General features: G+C 37.7%; 1 long non-coding RNA gene across 1 annotated transcript; it reads left to right on the top strand.

Annotated features, from left to right (window-relative positions):
* The first annotated feature begins 10272 nt into the window (after positions 1 to 10272).
* Positions 10273 to 12638, top strand: LOC149941162 (uncharacterized). The gene is made up of 5 exons (XR_016481283.1): positions 10273 to 10328; positions 10743 to 11110; positions 11182 to 11253; positions 11323 to 11965; positions 12150 to 12638. It is a non-coding gene; the product is annotated as an uncharacterized LOC149941162 (long non-coding RNA).
* The last annotated feature ends 2531 nt before the right edge of the window (positions 12639 to 15169 follow it).

The following is a 15169-nucleotide window of genomic DNA, read 5'->3' as shown; positions in this document are numbered from 1 at the left end:
GGGTGAGGGGGCATGTGTCCAATGGCGGACTGGGTCTAATATTTTGGGCTGCCAGAAGACAAAGGGCCCCAGCTTTAACAACTATAACGCTATCATGTTTGAGGGGCCCACTTCATGAACGGTCCGTGGGGCCCTCCAGGGGTCTATCCTTTAGAGTGTACGTCAGTTACATTGGCAATGGAGTGGTATCACGGCTTTCTATTTATGCTGACGACGTCGCTCTGTCTCGGGAAATATGCTTTTCGAGTGATCATGTCAGATGATGTCACTCTCCAGGCTGATTTGGATCACATTACATATGGGGGCTCTCGCTGAAATCTTCAACCAAACTCGAAGAAATGTAAAGTCCTCTGCTTGTCCCGTCCGGGTACCGTACCCTCGACTGCAGGAGCTGACCCTGAACACAAAACTGATTTCCTGTATCTTGGGGTTACTCTCACTGCTTTCCTGTCCTGGGACGTAGATTGTTTCTCAAGCCCCCAGAGCATTAAGATAAATACGTCGGCGTCTTCACGGCTGTTCTTTCGCAAAGTCATCGGCCATTAAACCTGGGATTTAATCAATCCAGGAGTATTACTCCTCGGTCTGGTCTTCGCGCACGGAAGTAGACAAGCACAAACTGGAAATGGTTCAGAGGAAAGCCGTCCGCTTCGCTATCTCTATTAAATGTTCGTGGCCCTTCGTGGGACTTGAATATCACGCGAGTTCTCAAAAATGTCATCTGTCAATTTCGTCTTAGATGAGATATTCCCGTTAGAAACGAGGTGCTTCTATCGTCCATCAGTTGATGAAGACCAACTTAGAGCAAAAGGTATTTGTCCCCTCAGTCCGCGACGGGAATCCACTACCAGATCATCTCCCGAACCGCGAAAAATTAACAGGAATTAATCAACATCTCGGCCAGCTCTAATATAGCTACATCATAGAGGAATTTAGCCCTGGAGTGGTATTGATAGTTCTGATTGGGCTAAGCACTGACATTCCTCTTCAGAAATCGCGTAAAGGGGGATGTAGAAACGGGGGGGTATGTCGAGGTAGGCTTTTACCTATTCATACATTCCAACAAAGGTAGCGCGATCTACTGGTTAGGGTTTTAATTCTTTAAAAAGTCTAACTCCACTTCCCCCCCCTTTTCCCCCCACCTCAAACTGGCACTACGCTGTCGGATTTAGCGCCTTCTTTCCTTTCCCCTCCTCTACTATTCCTCCATGGCTACATGTAGTCCCAAACTTTTCGTCACGCACAAGGACCATAAAGAGTAGCTTGCACTTCCAGGCTCTATGTATTATTATTTCCTTACGAATCGCTGAATGGATTTTATTGAAGGGTCTACTGATCTAACTCCTATCGAGTATCGAGAAAGAAATGGAACATGTTTCGAAGAGTTTTATTCATCTGCCGAAAAGAACAAGGAGAAAAAATGCGTATATACCATAGACCATCATATTTCCACGTTTAAATATTCTCTTCAACAATGTACATCGAATTATATAATAATAATAATCAGCTTGGCTAATACCCAAGGCAGCACCCTAGGCCTAAGTCATCAAGCGACTTTTAAAGCCATTAATTCAGGTGACCTGGTTACAATGGGTAGGAGGGTGGTGGAAGCCCCTACACTAACTATTACCGTTAACCCCAACAAGTTTTTATGAAGGGGAAACCGAATACCCTTTAAGCCAGTGGTGAGAGATTGTTGTTGATTGTTCCGAGTTTTCACACAGTGCCACAAGCTAGGATCGAACCCGGCTCATCTTGCTGCGAGGTGAAAGCACTAACCACTCCGCCACCCCTTTCTACCATCTGCAGATAGGATGGGTGGTGCTTTTCTGCGTCTTACCAAAGATAATCTAGAGCCTTCGAGGTAGACCGGCCAGTCGTTTTTAGGACGGGCGAATAGAGACTTGCCACTCCGTAGCTTTGGCCATGGCCGCCATTGTGGTCATATTTTTCTCCCCACGATAAAACTATTGAAGAAAAAAAACTGTGACGTAGCACTGCCAAGTCCCTATAGTAAAAACTGTCGCACTTTGTTTTTAAACAAATGTTTCTTGTCGAGTAGCGGGCCGGTTTTATTATATTTGCACATTGGTACATTGGTGCATTGGTTGGTGCTGACTTGCTTGAGTTCAAGGAGTGTAGGAGTAGCTTTTTCTTTTTCAATATTAAAGTGTGGGCGCTGACTGAACCTTCCACTCAGTGGTGGCCAAGCTTTGCTAGTTCACCACATTATATGCCTTTACACGTTTACCGTCCGGTGGTGTAGCCTTGGTGGCCTTCCACAGTGTGTTTTGGTATCGGCAACTCGTTACAGTTAACTGCCGAGACCGCCCGGGGGTGCAGCCTTCACAGCTCACAGTCCTGTTCCAAACAGTTGTTTTGGGACCGACGTGTTAACCCTACTCAAGCATACCAAACATCTAAAAAGGTCAATCGGAATATCGCCTAATGTCAGGCGTTAGCGCTATATCTTATTATTTTAATCAATTTGCATTTTAATAATATAATCGCTTTGTCTTTTTTTTTATTTTATTTTATTATGCTTGGAAGATAGTTTTTTTAGAATACAGTGATACATAAAAATATTGCACAACAGAACCTCCCCCTACCTAAGCCATATACTGACTATTTTTAATTGGGTTAATAATGTAAATTATTAATCCAAGATTTTTACGATACTTGTACCTAAGCAGTGCCTTGTATTCAGGGAGGTGTTTTAAGATTCTTTAGTCAGTTGCGCGATTTATAAATTCAATTACTTATGTTACAAAGAAATTGTTGAAGAGATTAACAAATCAGGGGAATCAAGAAACAAAAAGTGTTGAGTTATTTTTTACCAGTGTTTTTAGCTGAATTTTAAAGGGATCCATCACTCACAACAGGGGTAACATAAAATCCAGACTTGCAGTGTGCTTCAAAACCAGCTTTTTTGTGACCCCTATGCCTGCTCCTGTTGTGAGTGAGGGATCCCTTTAAATCATTGAAACGATTTTTCAGTTTTCAATTCTAAAGGTAGGAAATTGAACCATTTTGGTCCGAGATATAGTAGACTTCTCCGAGTAATTGTAAAGTTTGCACATTATGGTTATCGAGAAACCGGGTTAAATAATTTTCTTTATTAGATTCAGTAATATTGCGGTATACAAACTATGCAGACACTACTTTGATAGTAAAATTTTGGTACTTGTATGTTTCAACAGGTTTAATTTAATGTTTCAACTAGCACCTATCGAAAAAATAAAAAAATGAAAACCGTGAAAACCTATCCGATTTTTCTGAAATTTACAAAATAACGCCTTCTCTCCGTAAAAAGTAAATCCTGGAAATTTCAGTTTTCTATAGTAAATGGGTTTTGAGAAAAATGCCCGAATCGCGCAACCCTGAATATATCTCTTACGAGATAAGTTTCCACCTGCCTATAGTGCAAATGTTATTATCTTGAAACATGTGCCTTCGAAGGCTCCCATTGATTTTTCTGGGTCCTAAAAAGTGCTCCTTCTCAGTTCCAAAATGTCGTCCACCTGGAAAGGACTGATTGCTAACAATTATCCAAATGGGATTTAAATTCGTGCTTACAAAATAAGCGTTGAAACCCAGATGGATTTATTTATTTATACACAAACAAAGACAACTAAGCCACAAGCAGCTTATATGTATTCCGAAAAGGGGGGTCAAATAACGAACAGATAAATATATATAAAACACAAACCAAAACATAGTATAAAACAAACATCTAAGCAGATAAACAACATATAATTTTGAGAGTAATTAAGTTGAACGGAATTATTGTGATCAATTTTGAAAATACATTTTGTATAAATTGCTTTTCTAAAGGCCGTTTTAGAAAGCGCCAGCTGTACAGCATTCCAATCGTTAATCACTCTACGTGCTAAATGTTGTTGATGAACTGAGCTTTTAATTAGAGGTTTAGCAGGGTGACGCCTAGTATAGGTATTGGATGACAATACGAATATTTCACGAAAAGGATCAAGGGATGCGAATATAAATCGAACACGTAGACCAGATCATTCATGCGATGTCGAGTTCTCGGCTCAACAATTCTAAGGGCATTATTTGGTTTTACGTAATTTGTTGACGTGACTATAGAAAGCCTTTCGATTAGAAGAAATTTGTTCCACGAGTCCGTTCTCTATTTTCATTTTCATTTTACTCGAAGCATTTGTAAGCGAATTCCGAGCTTGTTTGTATTTCTCATACGCTGCATCAACGACAATGGGGCTAGCGCGACATCTTTAAAAACGCGCCAAACTCTTCCATTGTTTACATTTATAAGCACTTGATCCGGAAAGACAGGAGTCGACGCTCTGGGTAAAGGAATATGGAAGTTGGCGAAATGGAACGAATAGTGAAATTCCCATGTTTAAAATATCTATAAAATCAGTGCGCATGGTATCAATGTCGGTTGCTTTTAGGATTTGGCAACATTGAATAACATTTAAGTATATATTTAAGTTTCAACATGATTATTGAAAGTGGGTGAGCGATAAATAACGCAGATAAGTATGGATTGTGTTGAATTAGAACAAAGCGTTATAAGGTACTCCAATCCGAGAGTTGAAGACCACAAATTAGAGATAATGTCGGGAATGAGAGATAGTACACTAGATTGAAGAAGGTTCGAAACGTAGAGAGCAACGCCACCTCGGCCCAAAGGGGGACAACGACCACGTCGATAAATGGTTAAATGATTTAATGATAATTCACTATCTAAAATATCACATTGAAGTCATGATTCGGTTAGTAGGCCAGGCGATATGTATTTTTAAGCTGAAAAAAATGTTGGAGAATATTTTTTTTTCAAAAACTTTATTAGGTTTGACTTAGTAGAAATCCAAGTTTGCCCTCTCCCCCGACGCGAGCTTCGCCCCCCACGAGGACACAATGGGGCCACAAACGGGTTTTTGGCTCATCCTACAGAAAAACATTCAATACACATATTAACGCTAGGAGTATTCTCTACAACATTGGTCTGATACATGTTTGGCTTCAGACTAATACTTCGCCCTCTATCGGCCATTTAAATTAATTATTTTTTGTAAAAAAACCGTAAAATGCCCGATAGAGGGTTAAATGTTAGTTTTAGGTACAGTAAGTACTAGAGTATTCGTGTGGCAAATTTAATTATCTTTTAATTTTTATATTAAATGTTTCTTTAGCATAAAGGTAAAACGAAGTATGTGCAGATAATCGTTTTCTGCAAAATTCCGGCTTCGGTTTGTTATTTTTCCCTCCGAGAGAGGGTGACGTTGTCTCGGACTGCGCATGCGTGTCGATCCCACGTGACGGCTGCGAGCTGGTGTTTCTACAGAAACTAAAACAAAAACAAAGTTTACGATCGCACGGTTCGCGTTGGAGTGTGACTCATATTCAGTAGCGCCGCCAGGATTTTTTCCCCAGTAGGCACCGATGAATTTAGAGGCTCCCCCTCTACGCAATAGTTTCAATCGAAAATTTCACGTTTTTTTCTTTTAACTAAAGTCTCCGCTTTGAAAGCGTTCACCGTGTTTATTATTGCAAAATTATGTGAAGCTAAAATAAAATTATTTTTTTCACTTGTCCCCCAGTTTAACCAACATTTAGATATAATATCCCCAATTCCAATAATCCCTTATTTTAAATATTAAAGTCGTTTTACTCAATGAATGACACTCTGCGATTAGAGCTCTTCCCAAATTCATCAACCACTAACATCGGATGTTCTTTTAAATGATTCGATAAATCTCGATTAATGGATAATGTGGCCAGGTTGGAAAGTCTATCCTCTCGCATTGTTGTCCGTAGACGCGTTTCAATTCTATTCAGGAACTGAAACTCCTTTCAGAAATAGTATTGGCCACGGGAATACACGGAACAACTTTATAGTACTGAACTAAGTCGGGAAAGCCACCTTCCATCGTCATTAGATAGTGATAAGTCGGTTACGCTTGTCAAATTTTTGATTTTATTAAATTTCTGGCTATTTAAATTTGACCTTTTAATGAATCTAGGTCGAAATTAAAGCGAGTGTATATTTGGCAGTGTCCTAGGACGTCATTTTCTACGAGAAAGTTTTCCGAGTCGGGGTCAGACGCAGTTATTCCTTTAATTAGGCTATTATTTTCTAAAAATCGGTTTTTCATTTCTGAAATAAATTTTATCGATTATTTGGTAGTAAGTTGATCTCAACTGTTCATTTAAGGTCTTTGCTTCAGTGTCTCGGTTTCATGTTGTACACGTTACCACGTACACTACGCTTTAGTCTTTGATTAGGGATTATTTTTCATTTTCTTAAAGCTAAAGGTGCAGTGTCGCGATCGGGAACCGTGATAAAAACGGATTCTGCTAACTTAGAAGCTTCGTCCCAAATTAAGTCGAATTTTTCGGGGTTCCTTACTTCCTCTAAGGTAGTTATGGTAGCTTTGCAAATAGCGATAGCTTCAGTTAGAACGACTCTCTAACTTTGTAAATATTCCGACAAGGAGTTGGTAATACCTAATATTTCATCTAAAGCCGTTAGTGAAGTTTTGTAATTGCAATATGTACCCTCGACACTCGGCAGCTTCTTCGGGCTTACCATTTTCTACCAAGTTCTTCAATGCTAATAGAACAGAATCAAATCTACTTCTGAAGTAATAAAGACATTTTTTTTGCTCCACCACCTAGTGTCGCAGCTTTACGGCATTTTAAGAGCTATTTCGTAGCCCAGCTCTTTTTGAGAATTATTAAAACATTCACTCCTAATAACTGAATTGCTTTGGAATCGCTTGAACTAGTCCGAGTAATTCCCTAACCGCGACTATATTGGAGCAGCATTCAACCAAAACTAAATTTAAACGATGGGCATAGAAATGGACGTACGGACAATTTCCACCTACTGCCTTCTCTATTTGAACCCTCACCCCTTTTACGTGCCCACTCATTACACTGGCCCCATCATAAGTCTGAGCAACGCAATTTTCAATTTTCAGTCCATTCTCCGTCAAAAGGGTAATTATAGCCAAGCTGATGCTTTCAGAGTCGAACTTATGCAAATCTATGTATGCTAAAAATCGCTCTACTACGATAATTTCCTTTCTAGTATACCTAATGCAAACACTCAGCTGTTCTACTCGCGCATTATCTCTAGTCTCATCGGCAATTACGGAAAAGAAACCACCTGATTCATTAACCTCCTTTACCATCATTCGCCTAACAAAATTTCCACTAAGGTTAATCAGCTCATTTTGGACAGTGCTATGTATGTATTTAGCATTATTTGGCTTTTAAGTCGGGTCAATTTCTCTTTAATAAATCTAAAATTTCTACGAAATTGCCCCTGTTCCCATTTTCATCGTCCGACCTATGCCCCCGAAGACCGAGATCTTGTTGGGCGCGCAGTACTATTATCTGCACGTGAGCAGCTAAGACATCTCTATTTTTAGCAACGTCTGTTTTATGATGCTGATAAACCTGACATACTATTGAGCCTCGAGATTTCGATTCCAAATAATCTGAATATTTTTTATAAGACTGTTGGTGTAAAGATTTAGTCGAAGTAAAGTGTTCTTCGAACTTTTTGGCCATATTTTTCCAGTCCGAAAACCCCTCAATAAATCCCGTATTTCTGCCACCTAAAAAATGCCGACAACAAAAACCACAAACTTTATCATTTGCTACAGAATATTCGAGCATTTGGTATTTGGTGTACCAAGAAGAATTGAAGCCTCGGTTTTTACCACCCTTTAGGGTTTCGGGAAAAGACGCGAGGTTAGGTTGAACGGGCAGACAATCCTTATCTAAACTAATATCTAAAGCAATTAATCGTCTTACGTTTGATTTGTCTATCTTTACACTCGAGGCTCTATTAGAGGATTCAACCAAAATTTCCGATAACTCAGAATTTAGAACTACCTCCTTAGCCGGACTGACATCGACTTTGGGTAAAACGTCAACAAATTTTTTTTTTACGGTTTTCAGTCTCTGTAAAGGCTAGTTCCCACTTGGCGAATTTTGGAGACGAATAAAATTTTCGCGCAACGAAAAAAGACGCGTTTTTTCGGTCGCTGGAGAAGCGGTTCTCACTTCAGCGCGAAAATTTAAAAACGCTGAAAACAACTTGTGCGGGTTTTTAGTAATGTTTTAGGCCTAACATAAATCATCAGTTCAAAATGAACCAAATGGATGTTCCTGTTGATAAACGATTCTATTCGTGAGATAATTACCTTTACTTCAGTATCTTGGTCAAGTTGGCTGGTACGCAGTCGAATAACCGTTTTAGCAGTTTAAAGGTTGGCAAAACCACCGTGTGACGATAAGCGTTAACGGCTAAATTTGCGATTACGTTGCGTTTGGTTGCATTTGTTTTTCGTTAATTCTCATTCACCGGATGGACACAAAGCTGTTGCTTGGCTCCCACATTCATCCTTCTCTTTCACCCGCTCCTTTCCCCCATTGCTTTCCTCCCTTCTTAATCACCAGATTCTCTCTCGTTCACCAGATGATTTCCCCCGTTGTTACCCTGATTCACTGGTCCCATTCACCGGAAGTACATAAAACTCTTTTCCCCCATTCACTGGTTCCGTCCACCCTCCTTTCACTGGCTCCTTTCCCCCTTCCAAAGTTCCAACCCTCCCCATTCTCCAAAATTAGTTTTGCTCGTGCAGATATCTGGAGATTAGATTTTTACCCGTTTGCTTATCGCTTCCGAACCCTTTTAATTTCTAGGATATAAGCAATAATAATAACAAGTTATTTTCAATTTAATTAATTTTTTATTTTATTTTAGAACTTTGTTTACATGTTAGTAGGTACTATCAGATATTCCATTAGATGGTTATCTTGTACATTACACAATGAAAACAAATTAAAGTAGCTAAGTTTACAGGTTAATTGATAATCTACGAGTAAATTAGTAAAATCTTGTAGTACTTCCGAGGGTGATTTAAAACAGCCAAAATAAGATTTTACTTGATGGTACGAATTAAATTGATCTGGGTACAAAAATAAACCCTCGAAAGGTTTACCATATAATAATTCGTGAATTTTTTTAAGGTTTTTAACAACAGCTAAGTACATGCATTCGATAACATTTTTATGTTCGTTTAAAAGATTTATTTGAAACCGAATAAAATCAATTTTATTTTGGAACTCACCGATTTCACGAGCTCCCAGATCCAGAACATGACCGTAGGCTGAGTTCAATTTGATGTTGTTGGTCGTGGCGACGACGGATACGTTGTTGCCGTGATAGTCGATGATGTTGTGGGTTAGAGACGATGCTCCGGTTTGCGTAGCGGCGAAAAGCTCCCCCCAAAGAGAGAGTAGATTGGTGAAAGCTTCGGAGGTCAGGAACAGAATATTTTCGTTCGATTTTTTGAAGAAGAGAACTTGTAATTTTGATCCGTCGAAACCAAAAGAAATGTAGACTGATCCTCCTAACGTGATTTTTATGTTGATACGTCTTTCTTGGGTCCTGCGTTTGGATACGGTATGCGTCTCGGCTATAGAAAATGAAAATGTTAAGCCTTTGTCTATTGAAATAGTAATAGTATTAATAAAGTAATGCTTACCAATAGATCGTTTTTCCATGTTTACGGTAGATGACGGGAGCAAAGCGGATGCACTTCTTTTCAGTTCAGCGTCTCGAAGAGAAATGACGCGTGGGAGATTAATCAGTTCCTATCTTGTTGAGATTAATTCATCACGTGGTCTAAACTTCAAATAACCCTCAAATTCTATCGGCTGTCTCTCTGAGATAACAGTTCTAGACACTCGAAATTAAACCGTCTCGTGCTCGAAACTGCATCTAATTATTCCCATTGACGTCACATATTAATCCACTTGAAAAAAAAACCCCATTGTAGTTTCTCTCGAGAGCTTGCGATGCAATCATATCCTAGAAAACAATACAATTAATAGAAATTAACATAAAATTAGTATACTTTTAATACCATTTTGTGAACTACAGTGAAAAAAGTTACAATTTTACGGTAGAAACGTTTTCAAAATACCACAAAATGAACTCAAATAAGAAAATTGTAATTAAAATAATCACTACGGCTATAATTTTAGAAGGTTGTTTCAGGACGGCGTTTATGGCTGATGTTTGTACTTCAGTGTCCATATCGGAAATGAAGTTAAATGGAATATTTTGCGTAAATAAGTATAAATTTTAGCATAACCCTAATATATTATCGAGAACTGAACAAGTTCTTTTGGGAATAAGAGATAAGCTTACTATCTTCCCCCCGGTCCTATATAAGGGGGGTGCCTGAACCGGGGGAACGTCACTCTGTTGTTGTTCTTTGTGCGTCTAGTACCAGGATTTTTGAAGCGCGCTCTCTCTCTACGTAAGTTTATTTTGATTTTTTTTATCGTAATTTTTGGAATTAGGTTTCATTTTCAAAGTAAATTGGCATTAAAATGAAAGGTGTACAATACCCAGAAATTAATTTAGTTGATACCCCGGAAATGATTATAATCGACTCCCCTGAATTGATTGATATAACTGATACGCAAAATAAGATTGGTGAAAAAAAAAACATTGCCTTAGATTATTTAACTGAAATTTAGTTAGCTTTGGGCCTTGTAATGATAAAAAAGATTGAAATTTGACTCAGCCATTTTATTTAATAATATAAACTCATGTACGCGAAAAAACAATTTTAAACAATTTTTCCTATATAACTTTTTTCACTCTTAATAAATACTTTAAAATGTAACAAAAAAGACTTTATTGAAAATCACTTACCCCTTTTTTCCAGAATTTCGTTAAGTCAACCAGTCCTCTGCAAGAACGTACTACAATGCGGACTCTTATCTGTAAATTTGTTAGACTTAGCACGAACCTAAACCATCTTCTCGTGACGTACGCTAAGAGGAAGATGGTGGAAATCCCCAGTCTCGCGAAATTAATTATCTACGAACACTATTTAACCCATGGAAAAATTTACCGACTTTACCCACACTCTCTAACTTAGATTTCATCAAGGGAAAGAAGTAGATAGGCTATAGGGGCTAGGAATTGGTGGGGAGGGAGAAAGGTATAAAAACGGGTGGTAAAAAATTAGAACAAATTATTCTGACCTTTTTTCGAACCGGATCAGCACCAATTAAAAGAAAACAAGATGCGGTAAATATTATTTTAACATTTAAATAACTTTTGGGACAAAAAAATTTAAGATTTGAATTTTCTTCGTGTAGAATTGAAGAGATAAATAGGGTTTTATGGGCAATTAGGGATGATGATTCTATAAAATTTGAGCTTAGAATAAGGTAATAAATTAAATTTCACGAATTATTTATGCTGTACTAAAGTTAAAATTTTATGTATTGTTCTGTTAGCATTGAGGAGAGAGAGGACGCCGCTGGAAATCGGATGTTCCTACAATTTGTAGAACACCAGTTATACTGGGACGATAGGACCTCGATCCGTGCATAGTAGTAGGATTCTACTCTCCATCCCAATTATTATGGAATAAAAAAATTAACTTTTATCACGATTCTTTTATTTTCCTATCCTACAATAATCATTTCAGTATATATCAACCATTACAACAACCAGGATTATATGCAATTGCTAAAATAGTGTATTCTGCCTAGTTAATAGTCTCTAAGATTTCCTCCAGCGGGAGCCCCGAAACAGGATTAATTTTTATCAAAGTTGTATCAGAAGTAAATTAGAGGCGAAGTAAGCGCAATGTATTTTCAGCTATTCTAATTTGCCTAATTTAACACGTGACGAATTTTTTATTGCCAACCAATGAGCAGTAACCTCTATTTTTGGTTATATTTTACAATCTCCCGTTTCAGCCAATGATAAATCAGGATTTACTTGTAGTTTCGAGTGTTATTTGATCTCTAGATATACGACTCAGCGTTCTTTTAGTTCCTGGACCTCCTCGAGAAGAGACACGTAGATTTTTGCGCTCCGTACGCCGACCTCTCGACTCTATTTACAGGCAGAGGCTTAAGGATTTCCGTAAAAGTAAGTGACTTTATTATTTTACTGTAGAGGGAAATTAGGCCTTGTTTAAATTTAAGTAAATAGACTTAGATTCTAACCAAATAGTCTTAGAGTCTAACCAAAATAAATAGAAAAACATTTATTGAAATTTAGGCTTAACCAATTAGGCTTAAGAATGTTGACAATAGATTATAGAAACTATCAGTTTACAGTATGGACATCGAAGCGTATCGACTTGAAACTTATCGTCACTGGAGAAATCCACACGTCACTAAGGAACAACTAGCGAAGGCTGGATTCTACTATATTCAGCGGGGCGATGAAGTACGATGTTACAAGTGCCATGGAATCTTAGAACACTGGGAATCAGGAGACGTACCAGAATGGGAACATGCTAGATTCTTTCCACACTGTCCGTCGAGGGATAATTCACCATCGGAAAAAAAGTACCTTTCGCAAGAATGGGAGATCCCGGCACCACCAAGGTCAGCGGCACTGGAGGATGACGATTTCATATCTATTCCGGTCAGACGTGGTGAGGTAGAACTTTTAATAAAATTATTTATACAAACTGCACTTGCAGAAGGTAGTTCGTTTCAACCCATTAAATGAAATTGTACATATTCCTTACGAAGATCGAGTTAATTTTTTTTAAATTGATAAAATACGATTTAAACGCGTTATTTATATTGTCGGTCTAATATTAGAACCTGTTTTACGCAATCATGTAATTAAAAGTAAAATAAAATTGGAAATGTATATTTCTTGTTTTTATTGCCTAGAGATTAGAAATTAAGGGGTTCGGAAGCGATAGTGGAAATTATGGTTAACGAGGGAGGGGTAAAATCCATCCTTCAGAAAATCTGCACGAGCAAAACAAATTCTGGAGAATGGGGATGGGGGAAAGCAACTGGTGAACGAGAGAGATAAAGTATTTAGCGAATGGGGATGGGGGAAAGCAGCTGGTGAACGAGAGAGAATCTGGTGATTAGAAATTCTGGTGATTAAGAAGGGAGGAAAGCAATAGGGGAAAGGAGCGGGTGAACGAGAGAGAGAGAATCTGGTGATTAGAAATTCTGGTGATTAAGAAGGGAGGAAAGCAATGGGGGAAAGGAGCGGGTGAACGAGAAGGATGAATGTGGGAGCCAAGCAACAGCTTTGTGTCCATCCGGTGAATGAGAAATTCTCATTCACCGGATAGTCACCCCCTTTCTCTTACTGCAAATAAGACACTTATCGTAACCATAATAGTTAATAAAGTCTTGAATTTTTTTACGAATTAAATTTTGAAGGCCTAATCTTTTTTTTTAAAGATTTTTTCTTCTATTATTTGACGTTTTATTTTTGCTTTTGTATATTTGTTTTATCTTTTATTCTTTTAAAATTATTTACTTCCGCGAAATGGTTCATTTTTTGGAGGAACCTTTTCGTCACTTATTTTTGGTCTATTAATGTTTTGAGAACATTTACGTTTTCGGAAGGGATCATTTTTGATGGAACCTTCAAAGTGTATACGTCGTATTTTCAAGCCCCGCGGTTTGATTATAACTGGGTCGAAAGTTCGTAATTTATTAATGCGTATTATTATCGACTTAAAATTTTGCGGTGGTGTTGGTTTGGCGTTTAATATTTAAAATTCAGTTAAGTGCCTTTTCGGTTCTTTGTCAAAGGTAAGGTGTTTGGCTTTTTGCTATTAATTTTTCTATTGGTGTTGGTGTTTGGATTGATTCTCTGAAGCCCGATCTATAGGGACTTGGCAGTGCTACTGCACAGTTTTTTTTCAATAGTTTTTATCGTGGGGAGAAAAATATGACCACAATGGCGGCCATGGCCAAAGCTACGGAGTGCCAAGTCTCTATTGGATTATTATTATTATTTTTCTATTTGTTATTCTGGTTCTGAAGCCTGATCGATTGGGTTATTATTATATATTTTTCCATTTGTTATTTTGGCTCTGAAGCCTGATTGATTGGGTTTATTATATATTTTTATTTTGCCTTTTTTGGCTGTGAAGCCTGAACGATTGTGTTATTATTAAATATTTTTCTATTGCATATTTAGGTTCTGAAGTCTGATTGATTGGCTTATTATTATTTATTTTTCTATTGCATATTTTGGTTTTGAAGTCTGATCGATTGGCTTGTTATTATTTATTTTTCTATTGCATATTTTGGTTTTAAAGTCTGATCTATTGGCTTATTATTTATTTTTCTATTGCATATTTTGGTTTTGAAGCCTGATCGATTGGGTTATAACTATATATGTTTCTATTCGTTATTTTGCCCCTGGAGCTTGATCGATTGGGTTATAACTATATATTTCTCTATTCGATATTTTGCCTCTGGAGCTTGATCGATTGGGTTTTTATTATATTTCTCTCTTCGATATTTTGCCTCTGGAGCTTGATCGATTGGGTTTTTATTATACTTCTCTCTTCGATATTTTGACTCTGGAGCTTGATCGATTGGGTTTTTATTATATATTTCTCTATTCGATATTTTGCCTCTGGAGCTTGATCGATTGGGTTTTTATTATATTTCTCTATTCGATATTTTGCCTCTGGAGCTTGATCGATTGGGTTTTTATTATATTTCTCTATTCGATATTTTGCCTCTGGAGCTTGATCGATTGGGTTTTTATTATATTTCTCTATTCGATATTTTGCCTCTGGAGCTTGATCGATTGGGTTTTTATTATATTTCTCTATTCGATATTTTGCCTCTGGAGCTTGATCGATTGGGTTTTTATTATATTTCTCTATTCGATATTTTGTCTCTGAAGCTTGATCGATTGGGTTTTTATTATATTTTTCTATTCGATTGGGTTTTTATTATATATTTTTCTATTCGTTCTTTTGCCTTTAACGCCTGATCGATTGGGTTATTTTATATTTTTCTATTCGTTATTTTGCCTCTGAAGCCTAATCGATTAGGTTATTATTATATTTTTTAACTCTCCGAGGGGTTATACAATCACCGTGTCTGTCTGTCTGTGTGCAAAGGTTAATCATTGCGTTCGCAGTTTCTCGAAGGGTTGGCAAAACCACCGTATGACGGATTGATTTGCGGTTGGGTTTGGTTTGGATTGTCTTTTTTTCGTCAACGCTCACCGTCGCGACAGTTTGCATTCAGTTTGATTGCAAATTTGGTTATTGTAATGTTTATGTGTAGGTTGAGTTCGTGTTGTGAATGTTGTGGGTGTGGAGTTGGTTGTGTTTGTGTTATG

This window comes from Leiobunum rupestre, chromosome 6 (assembly GCF_980474605.1).
Source record: "Leiobunum rupestre chromosome 6, qqLeiRupe1.1.hap1, whole genome shotgun sequence".
In the NCBI taxonomy this organism is placed as follows: Eukaryota; Metazoa; Arthropoda; class Arachnida; order Opiliones; family Sclerosomatidae; genus Leiobunum; species Leiobunum rupestre.
The sequence above is the reverse complement of the archived record's forward strand: the minus strand, read 5'-3'. Positions and strand labels throughout refer to the sequence as shown.